Here is a 17,081-nt window from a genome sequence, read left to right on the forward strand (position 1 = left end):
AATCATCTTCACAGTCAATGGCTATGAACCATAAACGAAATGAGGCTAGCAATTCAAAGAGCCTCCCACCTGCACCAGAGTTGCTCGTGGTTTCATGTACTGAAGACAGTCAGTCTTTTGCTATGGTAAATCCGTTTCTTCCTACTCTTATTTACACAATGGCACTTTGCTTTTGGTGACTACTTCTGATTCTCAAGCACAGCAACTGCTTGCAGTTTCACTCCTCCATGGCTATCCTATTCGTATCGAAGCCCATCGAACTCTGACTTCTTCCCGTGGTGTTATTTATGCTAGGCTATTCGATGATCTGACCAAGGCAGAAATCCAAATGTACCTCTCTGATCATTGCGTAATTGCAGTCCATTGGGTGACGAAAAAAGTAGGTGCCTCCTTAGTGCCCACACGCTCTCTCTTTCTCACTTTTGATAGAGTGGTTCTTCTGTCAAAGATCAAAGCAGGTTATGAAGTAATCAAAGTCACACCATATATTCTGAACCCAATGTGCTGCTACCAGTGTCTTCGTTGCACCACATTTGAGAGTCCTGTCAATACCCAGGTAAATGTGTAATCTGTGGTAGGGATGTTCACAAGGGTGATTGTCCGCCTCCTTCTTCCCGCTGCATAAACTGCAATGGCGACCATGCTGCCTCCTCCCACAGTAGTCCTGTGTATCTCAATAAGTGGGCATTCCAGGAGATCTGGGTGAAGGAAAAAGTGCCTTACCTGGTTGCTCGTAGGTTGCTGGCGAGTCGGAAACCATGCATTCGTGGATGCATGGATGCAATACTGTACTTTCTACATCTCGCTCCATGAAGGACATGGCCATGCAGACATGTAACTTCAAATTTAGCACCACAGATGTGAAATTGCCCAGCATCATGGTAGCATCCCTGTCTCTTCCTCCAGTTGTGCAACACACCTCCAAACTTTCACCTCACATGGCAAAGTCACCAGCTACACAACTGGCAGGCTGGAAAGGACAGAAGGAATATTCCCGGAAACACTTCCTATGTCCCTCCAGCCAACCAACAACTTAGTCTTCCTCTGCCAACCAGAAAGGCTCCAAGAAGTCAAACGAAGGCAATGATCTTCTCCTTTGATAACTTGACGATCCTCTTCAATGGTGTTGTCACATGTTACCCTCGCCCAACCAACCTCCATGTTGCTGGTGCACATCACCAACCATATTTCTGCCCTGGACTCCACAGGCTGACAGAAGAATGCTGACACTTCTGCAGATGTCATGGAGCAGGATCCTCCTGCCTCTGTGCACTGTAGTAGTGAGTCTTCGAAGGCTGGCACTCAGCAGCCACTGAGGTGGCATCCCTTCATTTTTCCCTCATCATGACCCTCCTCCATTGGAACGTTCGTGGTCTTCGATCCAACAAAGAGGATTTATAGTTGCTCTTAGAAATGCAGTGTCCACTTGTTCTCTGCCTTCAGAAAACAAAATTGCATCCTCATGACTGCTATGAGCCCTCACATTTCTTCCCTGTGCTTTCTGACCTTCCCCTGAGGATGGCGTTCCATCTCATGGGGGAGTCATGCTGCTCATACAGGATGACATTCGTAGTCAGTCAATCTCCCTGACTACCCATCTTCATGCTGTTGCAGGTCGCCTTTTCCTTCCTCACTTGACATTTTCCCTTTGTACCGCTTACATCCCTCCATCATCTGATGTCATCAGGGCAGCTTACTGGGCAGCTACCTCACCCCTTTCTGCTGCTCCGTGACTTTAATGCACACCATCCCCTTTCGGGTTCTCCCAGAACATGTCCAACAGGTGCTCTCTTGGCTGACCTTCTCAATCAACTTAACCTCTTCTGCCTTCATGCAGGAGCACCCATGTTCCTTTTGACTCCACTCACACCTATTCCCATTTGGACCTATCCTTCTGCACTGCCCAGCTTACCCATCATCTCGAGTGGTCTGTTCTTTGACACATACTCTATTGACCATTTCCCATGTGCTATCTGTTTGCTGACACCTACCCCACCTACGTGTACACCCAAATGGCAGCTTCCTAATGGCAACTAGAAGCTTGACTTCTCCCTGATGACCTTCAACGAAGAACATTTCCCCAGTCGTGATGGCCAGGTGGACTATCTTACAGACATTATCCTTACCACTGCAGAATGTTCCGTTCCTCGCACTTCTTTTTTACCATGCTGTGTCCCGGTTCCTTAGTGGGATGAGGAGTGCCATGATGCAGTTCAGACATGAAGATGTGCTCTCCTTCATTCATTAATTCTTTTAACAGTTCCACTCCCTCTTCTATCATGTGGGTGAGTCTCCAATGGCTCTCTGGGACCAAGATCCATTCCCCAATTTCTGGCCTGACAGTAGCAGACGATGTCATCTTGGATCCTACTGCTAACTCCAACACCTTGTGCCACTATTTTTCAGAGATTTCGAGCTCCTCTCACAATCACCCTACCATCCTCCATTGGAAACTAGTGGAGGAGGCTTGGGTGATACCCTTCTCTTCTCAGAATTGTGAGCTAGATCATGCTCTCACTTCGTCCTGCTCTTCCATCCCAGAGCCAGACAATATTCACATTCAGATGTTGCAGCACCTTTCTCTTGTGAGCAAGCATTTTTTGCTTCATATGTATAACTGTATCTGGGCAGAGGGTACGTTTCCCAGATGCTGGCATGATGCCACTGTCATACCAATACCTAAGCCCAGTAAGGATAAACACCTTCCTTCCAGCTACTGCCCCATTTCTCTCACCAGCTGTGTTTGCAAGATGATGGAATGCATGATTCATGCCCAGCTGGTATGGTGGCTCAAATCTCACAATTTACTAACCATTGCACATTGTGGATTTTGAACATACCGTTCTGCAGTTGACCATCTTGTCACTTTGTCCACCCAAATCATGAATAGTTTTCTGTGGAAATCCCAGACTGTTGCCATGTTTTTCAATTTGGAGAAAGCCTACAACACCTGCTGGAGGTCTGTATCCTCCATACTCTCTACATGTGAGGCCACACGGCTCATTTCTTTCAGGAATTTTTAAAAGAGTTGGTTTTCAAGGTATGTGTGGGCTGTGCCTTGCCAGACACCTTTATCCAGGTAAACAGTGTGCCTCAGGGTTCCGCTCTGAGCAACGTCCTCTTTGTTATTGCCATAAACTCTATAATGGCCTGTCTCCCACCTTGCATCTCTGCTCCCCTTTTGATGAAGATTTTTCCATCTATTGCAGTTCTCCATGGGCCAGTCTCAGTGATGTTTTGATCATCTTTACTCATGGAGTATCAACAGTGGCTTTTGTTTTTCCACTGACAAAACCGTTAACATGAATTTCTGGCGCCACAATTGTTATCTCCCACCATCTTTACATCTTGGGCCTGTTGCTCTACCATTCACGGAAACTACAAAATTCTTGGGGCTCATGTTTGACAGGAAAATCTTTTGGTCCTCCCATGTGCCTTACCTTGCAGTCCACTGTATGTGGTCCCGTATTGTCCTATGTGTCCTCAATGGTACTTCCTGGGGAGCAGATCGAACTACCCTCCTCCATTTGTAACGGTCCCTTGCCCGTTTGAAACTAGACTACAGGTGCTTTGTTTATGCATCTGCACATCTGTCCCTCTTATGCTGTCTCAATATTATCCACCATATTGTCACCCGTTTGACCACTGGCATGTTTTACACTAGCCCATTTGAGAGCCTGTTTGCAGAAGCTGCCGAACTACCATTGTCCTACTGCCACGACTTTCTCCTCAGCAGATATGCATGCCATTTGTCTGCCTTGTATGGTCACCCATCCTATGCCTCCTTCTTCGATGACTCCTTTGATCGGCAGTATGGGGCGCATCCCTCTTCTCTGTTACCTCCTGGAGGTTGCTTTCAGCTCTTGCTCCGGCAGCTTAACTTCACGCTGCCTGCAACTTTCCACATGGGTGTGAACCCTTCACCACCTTGGGTTTGTGCAGTGCCCCGTGTTGACCTTGGCCTTAATTTTCTTTGTAAGGACACTATTCCAGCCTTTCTCTATCACCCTCAGTTTCACTACCTTTGCATGGAACTTCACATAATATCTCTGTGTACACTGATGGCTCTCAGACTGACTGTGGTGTCGAGTCTGCCTGTGTCATTGGTACCGATGTTTTTTGATATCGGCTTCTGGAACACCGCTCAGTATTTACAGCAGAGCTCTTCACCCTGTATCAGGCCATGAAGTACATCCAGGGTCGCAGGCTTTACAATTGTGTCATCTGCTCGGACTCTCTTATTGCCCTTCAAATCCTCTGTGTGCTGTACACTTCCATCCCTTAGTGCAATGGGTACAGGAAAGCTGTCACTTGCTCACTCTTGATGGAACCACTGTGATGTTTATGTGGATTCCTGGTCACATGAGTCTGACAGGAAATTAGGCCACTAACGCTGCTACCAAGACTGCAGTCCTTGTATCTCAGTCCACTATTTCTTACATTCCCTCCGATGACCTGTGTGTTGCCGTGGTGTCACTTTGGCACCACCATGGGCCCTCCCTTTATGGGAACAAGCTCTGGGTTATTAAGCCTCTCCCAGCAGCTTGAACGACCTCCTCTCAGCCCTCTTGCCATGAGGAGATCATTTTAACTAGGTTCCATATTGGGCACTGTTTTTATGGCCATCACCATTTGTTAAGTGGTGTTCCCCCACCACTTTGTGCACATGGTGCTCATCTTTGACGATCTGCCATTTCCTGATGGAATGCCCTACTTTTAAGCACTTACATTCTTGTTTGTGTTTGCCGTCTGAGTTATCAGCCATTTTAGCGGATGGCGTATGGGCTGTCGACCACATTTTACTTTTTATCTGTTGTAGCGGTATGGCGAAGGCCGTTTAATTCTTAGTTCTGGAGGTCCATTTCTCTATGGTGTATTTTATAGAGCTTTCTCCATGTCCCTGTTTTTAGCTGTCTTCTCTTCTGTTGATTGGGATTTACATGTAGTTGTGTTTAAGCCCTTGCCTTGTCTTTGTGTTTCACAGTTTTGACTTGGACACGTATGACCCTAGTTGTTTTTGCATCTTAAAACAAAACAACAACAATAATTTGCACAACCAATTTCCAGTAGCATTCAACGTGAACAATCCCTGTAATTTCCAATATTTCCACTATGCCTTTTAAGTGCAAATGTTTCTGACCGACAGAGGTGCCAGATAACTATAAATGTAGTTGCAGTGGCAGATTGGACAGGAGGAAGTTTAATTATCATAATAATTTGCACTTTTCTATCAAAATGTAACAATGTTTTTCAGTAAGAAAAATGAGCTTCTGATGTCAATGCAAGAGTTGAAAAATCTAAAGGCATTTCTACCCGTGAGCTATGCATAACGTAACATTGGTTGAAGGTCAGAAATTGAACAGATGAATCTAGCCAGGTACACGGAAGTACCACAGTAGTATAGGATAACAGGAGGAAAGTTATATTGGCTACAAAAGAACTGGAGTAAAGTCCCAGGCAATAGAGCTCAGTGAATACCTCATTGACCTGTTTGACTATTGTACTTCAGTAACAGACTTGGAACCATTCAAGATAAAAGTTCTGACATTCTGTAGGCCCTCAACAGAAACTGTTTTAAGCTTCGTTAAGCAATTAGAGGGGGTACTAATAAGACTTAGTAGAAATAACTGGGAACTGATTGTATATGAAGATTGCAATAGATTTGATCTTCTACAGATCTAGAGTTAATGATGTCCAACTTTGGTTTGATCCACATGGTATCTTTACCAAGGATAGAAGGATCTAGTTTAACAGCAACTGACAATTTATTTCTAAATCCATCTGTCTTTAATGAAATAGACGTGAGCCCCATAATAAATTATTTATCTGATGATGATGTCAAATGGCAACAATGACACACCCTCAGTAAGCAGGTTTAACTAAGGAAGAAAAAAATATTCACAGAATTGTAAATGCTGTTTCACTTGCACTGTTCACAGCAAATGTACAGGGTGAAAATTGGGAAGAAGTGTATCAAGGACATGCAGTAGATAAGTGAGTCACAAAAAAGCCAAAGACTATGAGCTCTGCACAAAAAATTCAAAATTCTAAGAAAGAGAAAAGGACAGTTTGGATCATTAGTAAGCATGAAATTAAAACTATTGTATACTAAATTTGATGAATTCTTGCTAACAGTAGCTGAAAACAAGGGCACAAATAATCCTCATCAAAAGCATATCAAATATACTCACTTGGAGGAGTAATGTATACTCCGTCACCAGATATCAGTTTTGCCAACTCATCTATTAGATAGATCACAAAAATCATTAGGTCACTAAAAAACAGTAACTATCCTGGCTATGATGCTATCTCAGCCAAATTATTAAAACCTAGTGCTGACTTGGTAGTGCCACCCTTGAGTTATTTTTGTAAACAGTTGATGAGTCTACTAGAAAAACTAAAATTGCGTGGCATTAAAGGTCTTCCCCTTGCATGGATGGAGCCATATCTTAATATCTCAACAACAGAAAATGGGACAAATGATATAAAAGGAGTAAAATTTAATTCAGAATTGGGTGACATTAAATATGGTGTGTCACAAGGTTTGGTGATTGGCCTGCTCCTGTTCTTGCCCTACTTAAACAATTTACAGCATAAATTGGAGGACTGTTAAAAAACTGTAATGCTGAACTCAGCAATTTACAATCACAATATTAAAGTAGAAATAACTTCAATGTAGTCTTGCAGCCCTTTGTACTCACAGTATTCAGAATGGAGTTCAATATTCTGGTACAAAAGTCAATAACAGGTTGCCAGTGCACAACAGGTAAGCAACTGAAAATCCTAAAATATCTGAATACAAAAGTAAGACCACCTTATTAGCCTCTCTTTTCACATAAAAAAAAAAAAAAGAGATTATTGAAAGGCATTATTGGCCAGGGGACCCCATCTGTGGTTATTCGACCACCTTGTGCATCTCTTTTTATTTGATGCCACTTCAGCGACTTGCGCGTCAATGATGATGATGACAACACAACAGTCAGCCCCCAAGTGGATAAAATCTCCAAGTCAGCTGTAAATTGAAACTGGGCCCCCTGCATGGGACTCAGCCATGCTGACAACTCAGCTAAGAAGGAGACTCCTTTTACTTTCTTGGATTGGATACATGGCCTTAGGACTATTAATTCTACCTCTGATTATGACCCAGCCAGATAGTCCTGAACGTTAAAGCAAGCCTCTGGGATTGGGATGGAGAGGTGTCCCTGCCCTATATTGGATCTACCTGGCAGATTAATGAATGAGGGCCAGTGTGCTGGCCAGTTGGATGTGGTTTTTAGGCAGTTTTCCACATCCCGCTATGTGAATACCAGGCTGGTATCCAAGTTCCACCTCAGTTACATGACTTTGAAACATTTAGAACATTTTGCTCATTTTCACCAATTAAATTAACCATACCGAATCTGTTTGTAACCATGTCAACCCTCTGCTGATGTGGAACAAAGGCACAAGAAAAAGATAGATCCTTATTATGCCAGTATACAGGCTGAGTGACATAAGATGTAACACCCCTTTTCTTTTGTGAATAGTTATAGATAACAAAATAGATTTTCAGCAAATGCTAGTGTGATAAGGGGCACAAACTTTTGTTATGTGATAAAGAGACTTACCTCTTGTATCAGTTGAGATATTGAAGAAAGTATGATTTTTTTTTAATTAGAATGGTATACTTTTTTAACGCCATCTGAAACTGCTTCAGAGGATGAGTACAGTGCTATAATGCTTGTTAATTTTGAGGTTGAAACTCTTATCAAAAGAATATAAGAAATATTATAAAACTGAAAGGCAAGTCCGCTGGAATCAGCTATTGCAATTTAAACATGCTCATATCAGGCTATGTTATTGTATCAAGCCTTTCAACTGTTTACTTGTCTGCTCTGCAGAACTGACAGGGATTGTGTAGTCTATTGGAAGGTCAATTCAGCTTCAACATGCCTTTCATGCGACATGTACACCAATGAGGACAAGTTAGACATGCTACTTTTATACGATGATAATGAAAAAGCACTTTTGAAATGGTACAGTGGTATAGGGATGTCTATCCTGATCATCGCTCTCTGTCACACCAAATGCTTGCATGAATTTTTAGGTCACCAGTGTCGAACAGAGGACAAGGACAAATTATCATCTGCCACTGCATCAAATGCTTGGAGAATGTGATTTTGTGCATATACAAAATTTTGTCAGTTTACCATTTATGAACCACAGGAACATAAATTCACATAACATGCACTATAGTGACTTTATCAGGTACATCACCAATGACTGTGGAGCATATATATAATGTGCAGCATCATAGGAAATTCCATTGTGGGACTTTACTTCATCCCAGGGGTGTTAAATGGAAGTATGTATGCACACTTTCTTATGATCATTCTACCTATTCTTCTAGAAGAGGTGCCACTGGATAAGCGTTAGTGTATGTGGTTCCAGCTCGATGGCTGCTCAGCTCACTCTTCTTGTGTTGCAATGGAAATACTGACTGAAAAGTTTCCTGAACATTTGATAGGACAGAATGCTGCAGCACAATGGCCAGCCAGGTCCCCCAATTTGACTTCTTTTGATTTCTGTCTATGGGTAACATTGAAAGATGCAGTCTGTCATGAAGCCCGACTATTCCAGAAAATATGGGTCATAGAAACACCACAGCATGCAATGGCATATCGTCCAATGTACTTTCACCTGTTCACATATCTCTCAAATGGTGACTGCAAGTATGCCATGCAGTTGATGTTAAAAAGTTTGAGTGTATGCTTAAATAAAGATAAAACTATGTTTCATTAAGAACAGCATTTAATTTGTGGGTGACACATTGTCAGTCATTCTGAACGAAATGTTTATTAAGTGTCTTCCGTCAAACTAAAATTTTGAGTGTGTTAAGTTTATGGAGCAATCAGGCATCTCCAGGCAAAGACAGCTGATATTTAACCCCAGAATGTTAATACAGCAGTTTATTTTTTTTTCCATGAATAGGACTGTTTATCATTTTGAAATATGAATGACTGACATTTCTCTTTCAGCTTTGACAAGTAAGAAGCAACAGGGAAAGTTTAAATGGAAAACTGCCTGATGAAACTGTGGTTGTTTCCACAAAAATCTGGAAATGTACAAACATTTGAAATAGTTCTCCTAAGCCCCATCTGACACAACAGAAGCTTGTGAATACCATATTTCTATACACAAAAATCACAGTTGACCCTATATCAATATTGTACAGGAAATGACATTTTACCTTAATGGCAAAGGCCTATCTTGCTGCATATAATGTTGTATCCCAGCATAAGCGCTCTGCTTAGCAGTGATTACACTGCAATAGGCAACTCTGGCCACATTGGTTTCCTGTTTTAGTACATTTCTCAGATTCTTTTATGAAAGGTTCTAATGTCTATATTAACAAGTGATGCATCATTGTGATCTTCTTTCCACGAGTGACTGAATGCAGTTATGAAAAATATATGGTTCCAATGAAAAAATACTTGTTCCAATATTTCGGTTGATACCAGAGTTCAGAACATTACCCATACAAATCATTACACGGTCTTCAGAATACTATCAACTGCGGAAAACCCCATTTCAGTATCTGGATCTGTTCATGAAATAAAAGAGATATTACGTTTTACATGACTTACCTGTGTGGACAGCTAATACTGGCCTGTGTTAAGTTAAAATGCATTGTTTGAAGTATTAGATAATAAAAGCAGCTGAGTAGTGTAGGAGAAGGAGAACTCGCTTTTTTTTTTTCAAACTAGCTCTTTTTCTCCTAACATAAGCCTGTCAAATAATCTGGAAGTAATTACCATAATGATCAGTTTGGTTAGATTAGTACTAGTCATGATTTCTTGTTAGTGAACTTTACAGAAATAGCCAGCAGTGCTTGTGCTTGCTTCTGCCTGTTAATTTGTAACTTCACTCATTACCCATCCCTGAAGGCTCTCATTCATGAAAGAATTCAATGTGTGAATGAATGAACATTACAGAATTGCATGTCCACACTGGAGACCCAAAGAACTGTAACGCACACTGGAGACCCAAAGATTTGTAACGCTGATTCTAAACACTAAAGTGTGAACAAATGGGCCTTCCTTTAAAGTGGGACAGACATTGAGAAGAAAATGAAATTATTCACATATATTCACATTTTACTAAATATAAAACATTGATACTTCATAACATTTTTTACTTCTTTGAAAATATTGTTAACACACATGAACCATAGACCTTGCCATTGGTAGGTGGAGTGGCTTGCACACCTTACGGATACAGATAACTGTCCATAGGTGCAACCACAATGGAGGGGAATCTGTTGAGATGCCAGACAAACATGGTGTTACTGAAGAGGGACAACAGCCTTTTCAGTAGTTGTAGGGGCAACAGTCAGGATGACTGAGTGATCTGGCCTAGTAACATCAACGAAAACAAACTTACTGGGGTGGTACTGCAAATGGCTGAAAGCAAGGGGAAACTACATCTGTAATTTTTCCTGGGGGCATGTAGCTCTACTGTGTCGTTAAAAGATGATGGCATCCTCTTGGTGAAATATTCTGGAGGAAAGATAATCCCACATTCAGATCTCCGGGTGGGGGACTATTTAGGAGAATGTTGTCATTGGGAGAAACAAAACTGGCATTCTGCAGATAGGAGTGTGGACTGTTAGATCCCTTACTTGGGTAGGTATGTTAGAAACTTTAAAAAGGGAAATGGATAGGCTGAAATTAGATATAGTGGGAACTGCTGGATTTCGGTGGCAGCAGGAACAGGACGTCTCTCAGGTGGATGCAGGGTTATATATACAAAATCAAATAAGGGTAATGCAGGAGTACGTTTAATAATGAATAATAAAATAGGAATGCGGGTAAGCTACTATGAACAGCATGTTGTTGTTGTTGTGGTCTTCAGTCCTGAGACTGGTTCGATGCAGCTCTCCATGCTACTCTATCCTGTGCAAGCTTCTTCATCTCCCAGTACCTACTGCAACCTACATCCTTCTGAATCTGCTTAGTGTATTCATCTCTTGGTCTCCCTCTACGATTTTTACCCTCCACGGTGCCCTCCAATGCTAAATTTGTGATCCCTTGATGCCTCAAAACATGTCCTACCAACCGATCCCTTCTTCTAGTCAAGTTGTGCCACAAACTTTTCTCCCCAATCCTATTCAATACCTCCTCATTAGTTACGTGATCTACCCACCTTATCTTCAGCATTCTTCTGTAGCACCACATTTCGAAAGCTTCTTGTCCAAACTAGTTATCATCCATGTTTCACTTCCATACATGGCTACACTCCATACAATACTTTCAGAAACGACTTCCTGACACTTAAATCTATACTCGATGTTAGCAAATTTCTCTTCTTGAGGAACGCTTTCCTTGCCATTGCCAGTCTACGTTTTATATCCTCTCTACTTTGACCATCATCAGTTATTTTACTCCCTAAATAGCAAAACTCCTTTACTACTTTAAGTGTCTCATTTCCTAATCTAATTCCCTCAGCATCACCCGACTTAATTTGACTACATTCCATTATCCTCGTTTCGCTTTTGTTGATGTTCATCTTATATCCTCCTTTCAAGACACTATCCATTCCGTTCAACTGCTCTTGCAAGTCCTGTGCTGTCTCTGACAGAATTACAATGTCATCGGCGAACCTCAAGGTTTTTACTTCTTGTCCATGAATTTTAATACCTACTCCCAATTTTTCTTTTGTTTCCTTTACTGCTTCCTCAATATACAGATTGAATAACATCGGGGAGAGGCTACAACCCTGTCTCACTCCTTTCCCAACCACTGCTTCTCTTTCATGCCCCTCGACTCTTATAACTGCCATCTGGTTTCTGTACAAATTGTAAATAGCCTTTCGCTCCCTGTATTTTACCCCTGCCACCTTCAGAATTTGAAAGAGAGTATTCCAGTTAACATTGTCAAAAGCTTTCTCTAAGTCTACAAATGCTAGAAATGTAGGTTTGCCTTTTCTTAATCTTTCTTCTAAGATAAGTCGTAAGGTCAGTATTGCCTCACGTGTTCCAACATTTCTACGGAATCCAAACTGATCTTCCCCGAGGTCGGCTTCTACCAGTTTTTCCATTCGTCTGTAAAGAATTCATGTTAGTATTTTGCAGCTGTGACTTATTAAACTGATAGTTCGGTAATTTTCACATCTGTCAACACCTGCTTTCTTTGGGATTGGAATTACTATATTCTTCTTGAAGTCTGAGGGCATTTCGCCTGTCTCATACATCGTGCTCACCAGATGGTAGTGTTTTGTCATGACTGGCTCTCCCGAGGCCATCAGTAGTTCTAATGGAATGTTGTCTACTCCCGGGGCCTTGTTTCGACTCAGGTCTTTCAGTGCTCTGTCAAACTCTTCACGCATTATCTTATCTCCCATTTCGTCTTCATCTACATCCTCTTCCATTTCCATAATATTGTCCTCAAGTACATCGCCCTTGTTTAAACCCTCTATATACTCCTTCCACCTTTCTGCCTTCCCTTCTTTGCTTAGAACTGGGTTGCCATCTGAGCTCTTGATATTCATACAAGTGGTTCTCTTCTCTCCAAAGGTCTCTTTAATTTTCCTGTAGGCAGTATCTATCTTACCCCTAGTGAGACAAGCCTCTACATCCTTACATTTGTCCGCTAGTCATCCCTGCTTAGCCATTTTGCACTTCCTGTCGATGTCATTTTTGAGACGTTTGTATTCCTTTTTGCCTGTTTCATTTACTGCATTTTTATATTTTCTCCTTTAATCAATTAAATTCAATATTTCTTCTGTTACCCAAGGATTTCTATTAGCCCTCGTCTCTTTACCTACTTGATCGTCTGCTGCCTTCACTACTTCATCCCTCAGAGCTACCCATTCTTCTTCTACTGTATTTCTTTCCCCCATTTCTGTCAATTGTTCCCTTATGCTCTTCCTGAAACACTCTACAACCTCTGGTTATTTCAGTTTATCCAGCTCCCATCTCCTTAAATTCCCACCTTTTTGCAGTTTCTTCAGTTTCAATCTGCAGTTCAAAACCAATAGATTGTGGTCAGAATCCACATCTGCCCCAGGAAATGTCTTACAATTTAAAACTTGGTTCCTAAATCTCTGTCTTACCATTATATAATCTATCTGATACCTTTTAGTATCTCCAGGATTCTTCCAGGTGTACAACCTTATTTTATGATTCTTGAACCAAGTGTTAGCTATGATTAAGTTATGCTCTGTGCAAAATTCTACAAGGCGGCTTCCTCTTTCATTCCTTCCCCCCAATCCATATTCACCTACTATGTTTCCTTCTCTCCCTTTTCCTACTGACGAATTCCAGTCACCCATGACTATTAAATTTTCGTCTCCCTTCACTACCTGAATAGTTTCTTTTATCTCGTCATACATTTCATCTATTTCTTCATCATCTGCAGAGCTAGTTGGCATATAAACTTGTACTACTGTAGTAGGCATGGGCTTTGTGTCTATCTTGGCCACAATAAAGCGTTCACTATGCTGTTTGTAGTAGCTAACCCGCACTCCTATTTTTTATTCATTATTAAACCTACTCCTGCATTACCTCTATTTGATTTTGTATTTATAACCCTGTAATCACCTGACCAAAAGTCTTGTTCCTCCTGCCACCGAACTTCACTAATTCCCACTATATCTAACTTTAACCTATCCATTTCCCTTTTTAAATTTTCTAACCTACTTGCCCGATTAAGGGATCTGACATTCCACGCTCCGATCCGTATAACGCCAGTTTTCTTTCTCCTGATAACGATGTCCTCCTGAGTAGTCCCCGCCCGGAGATCCGAATGGAGGACTATTTTACCTCCGGAATATTTTACCCAAGAGGACGCCATCATCATTTAATCATACAGTAAAGCTGCATGTCCTCGGGAAAAATTACGGCTGTAGTTTCCCCTTGCTTTCAGCCATTCGCAGTACCAGCACAGCAAGGCCGTTTTGGTTAATGTTACATGGCCAGATCAGTCAATCATCCAGACTGTTGCCCCTGCAACTACTGAAAAGGCTGCTGCCCCTCTTCAGGAACCACATGTTTGTCTGGCCTCTCAACAGATACCCCTCCGTTGTGGTTGCACCTACGGTACGGCCATCTGTATCGCTGAGGCACGCAAGCCTCCCCACCAACGGCAAGGTCCATGGTTCATGGGGGGGGTGAACAGCATAGTGAATTCATTATTATAGCCAAGATAGACAGAAAGCCCACACTCACCACAGGAGTAAAAGTTCATACGTGAAATAGCTCCACAGATGATGAAGGCATGAAGAAATGTATGATGAGATAAAAGAAATTATTCAGATGGTTAAGGGAGACAAAAATTTAATTGTGTTGTGGGACTGGAATGCAATAGTAGGAAAACGAAGAGAAGGAAAAATAGTAGGTGAATATGGACTAGGGGAAAGGAATGAAAGAGGAAGCCACCTGGTAGAATTTTACACAGAGCACTAACACTGGGTTTAGGAATTATGACATAAGATTATATACATGAAAGAGACCTGAGACACCAGAAGATTTCAGATTGATTATATAGGGGTAAGACAGAGATTTCAGAACCAGATGTTAAATTGTAAGTCATTTCCAGGGCAGATGTGGACTCTGAGCACAATTTATTGGTAATGAGCTGTAGACTAAAACTAAAGATATTGAAAAAAAGATGGGAAATTAAGGAGATGGTACCGGAATAATTTGAATGAACCAGAGGTTGTGGAGTTTCAGAGGGAACATTAAGGAACAATTGATCAGAACAGGAGAAAGGAATACAGAAGATGAATGGGTGGCTTTGAGAGATGAAATAGTGAAGGCGACCGAGGATCAAATAGGTAAGAAGGCAAGTCCTAGTAGAAATCCTTTGGTGACAAGAGGAGGTACTGGAATTAACTAATGAAAGGAGGAAATACAAAAATACAGCAAGTGAAGAAGGCAAAATGGAACATAAAAGTCTAAAAAATGAGATTGACAGGAATTGTAAAATGGCTAGAGGTCAAATGTAAGGATTTAGAAGCATATTACACTTCATACAGGAAAATTAGAGAGACCTCTGAAGGAAAGAGGATCACCTGTATGAATATCAAGAGCTCAGATGGAAAACTAGTCCTAAGCAAAGAAGGGAAAGCTGAAATGTGTAAGAGTATATAGAGGGTTTGTACAAGTGAGATGAACTTTTAAGCTGTATTATAGAAATGGAAGAGAACGTAGCTGATGAGATGGGACATATGACACTGTGAGAAGAAATGGACGAAGCACTGAAAGACCTAAATCAAAACAAGGCCCCAGGAGTAGACAACATTCAGTCAGACCTACTGATAGCCTTGAGAGAGCCAGCCATGACAAAACTCTTCCAGCTGGTATGCAAGATATATGAGACAGGCAAATACCCTCAGACTTCAAGAGGAGTATAATAATACAAAATCCTAAAAGAAAGCTGGCAGTGACAGGGTTGAATATTACCGAACTATCAGTTTAATATGTCAAGGTTGCAAAATACTAACATGAATTCTTTATAGAAGAATAGAAAAACTGGTAGAAACCAACCTCAAGAAGATCAGTTTGGATTCCGGAGAAATGTGCGAGGCAGTACTGACACAACAACTTATCTGAGAACATAGAACAAGGAAAGGCAAACCTACATTTATAGTATTCGTAGACTCAGAGAGAGCTTTTTACAATAATGACTGGAATACTCTCTTTGAAATTCTGAAGATAACAGGAGTAAAATATAGGGAGAAAAAGGCTATCTACAACTTGTACAGAAAACAGACAGCAGTTATAAGAGTCGAGGAGAATGAAAAGGAAATGGTGATTGAGAAGGGAGTGAGACAGGCTTGTAGCATATACCTGGTGTTATTCAATCTGTACATCGAGCAAGCAGTGAAGGAAACCAAAGAAAAATTTGGAGAAGGGATTAGAGATCAGGGAGAAGAAATAAATGCTTTGAGGTTTGCCAATGACATCTTAATGCTGTCAGGGACAGCAAAGGACTTGGAAGAGCAGTTGATCAGAATGGACAGTGTCTTGAAAGGTGGATATAAGATGAACGTCAGCATGGACAATGGATTGTAGTCGATTTAAATCAGGTGAAACTGAGGGAACTAGATTAGGAAATAAGACACTTAAAGTAGTACATGGGTTTTACTATTTGGGCAGGAAAATAATGGATAATGGGCAAAGCAGAAAGGATGTAAAATGCAGACTGGCAATGGCAAGAAAAGCATTTCCGAAGAAGAGAAAATTGCTAACATCGAATATAGATTTAAGTGTCAGGAAGTCTTTTCTGAAAGTATTTGTACGGAGTTTATCCATGTATGGAAGTGAAACATGGACGATAAACTGTTTAGACAAGAAGCTTCTGAAATGTGGTGCTACAGAAGTTTATATGGGTCGATCACATAACTAATGAGAAGGTACTGAACAGAATTGAGGAGAAAAGAAATCTGTGGCGCAACCTAACTGGAAGAAGGAATCGGTTGGCAGGACACATTCTGAGACATCAAGGGATCATCAGTTTAATAGTTTAATACTGGCAGAAAGTGTGAGGACAGGGGGGGGGGGGGGGGGGGGGGAGGAAGGAATTGTAGAGGGAGACCAAGAGATGATTACAGTAAGCAGCTTCAGAAGGATGTAAGTTGCAGTAGTTATTCGGAGATGAAGAGACTTTCACAGGACAGAGTAGCATGGAGAGCTGCATCAAATCAGTCTTTGGACAGAAGACCACAACAGCAACAACACACACTTTTTTGCGGGATCCAAAATTTTTGCTATGCCTGGGGGCTCAACGGGCCCAAATTTGGGGCACTGCCTGTAGACATACTTGAGATGGAAATGACTGGCATAAAGCAAAGTGAAAAAAACAAAATTACAGAGCAGTAATTTGTTGATTAAAATTCAAATACAGGCCAATTTGCCTCACTGAATCAGGTTGTAAGGCTGTGAAATGGTACAAATTTTTTATATAATGAACTCTCCACTAGGCAGCAGCTGGGTGGCACACTTTTTTTTTTTGTGAAGCCTGGGATACATGTGAGAGTTTTCTACTTTTACTGTTTGTGGGATCTAGTTGCCACATTAACAATGCTGAGAATTACCTCTT

Source organism: Schistocerca americana, chromosome 1 (assembly GCF_021461395.2).
Source record: "Schistocerca americana isolate TAMUIC-IGC-003095 chromosome 1, iqSchAmer2.1, whole genome shotgun sequence".
NCBI classification, from domain to species: Eukaryota; Metazoa; Arthropoda; class Insecta; order Orthoptera; family Acrididae; genus Schistocerca; species Schistocerca americana.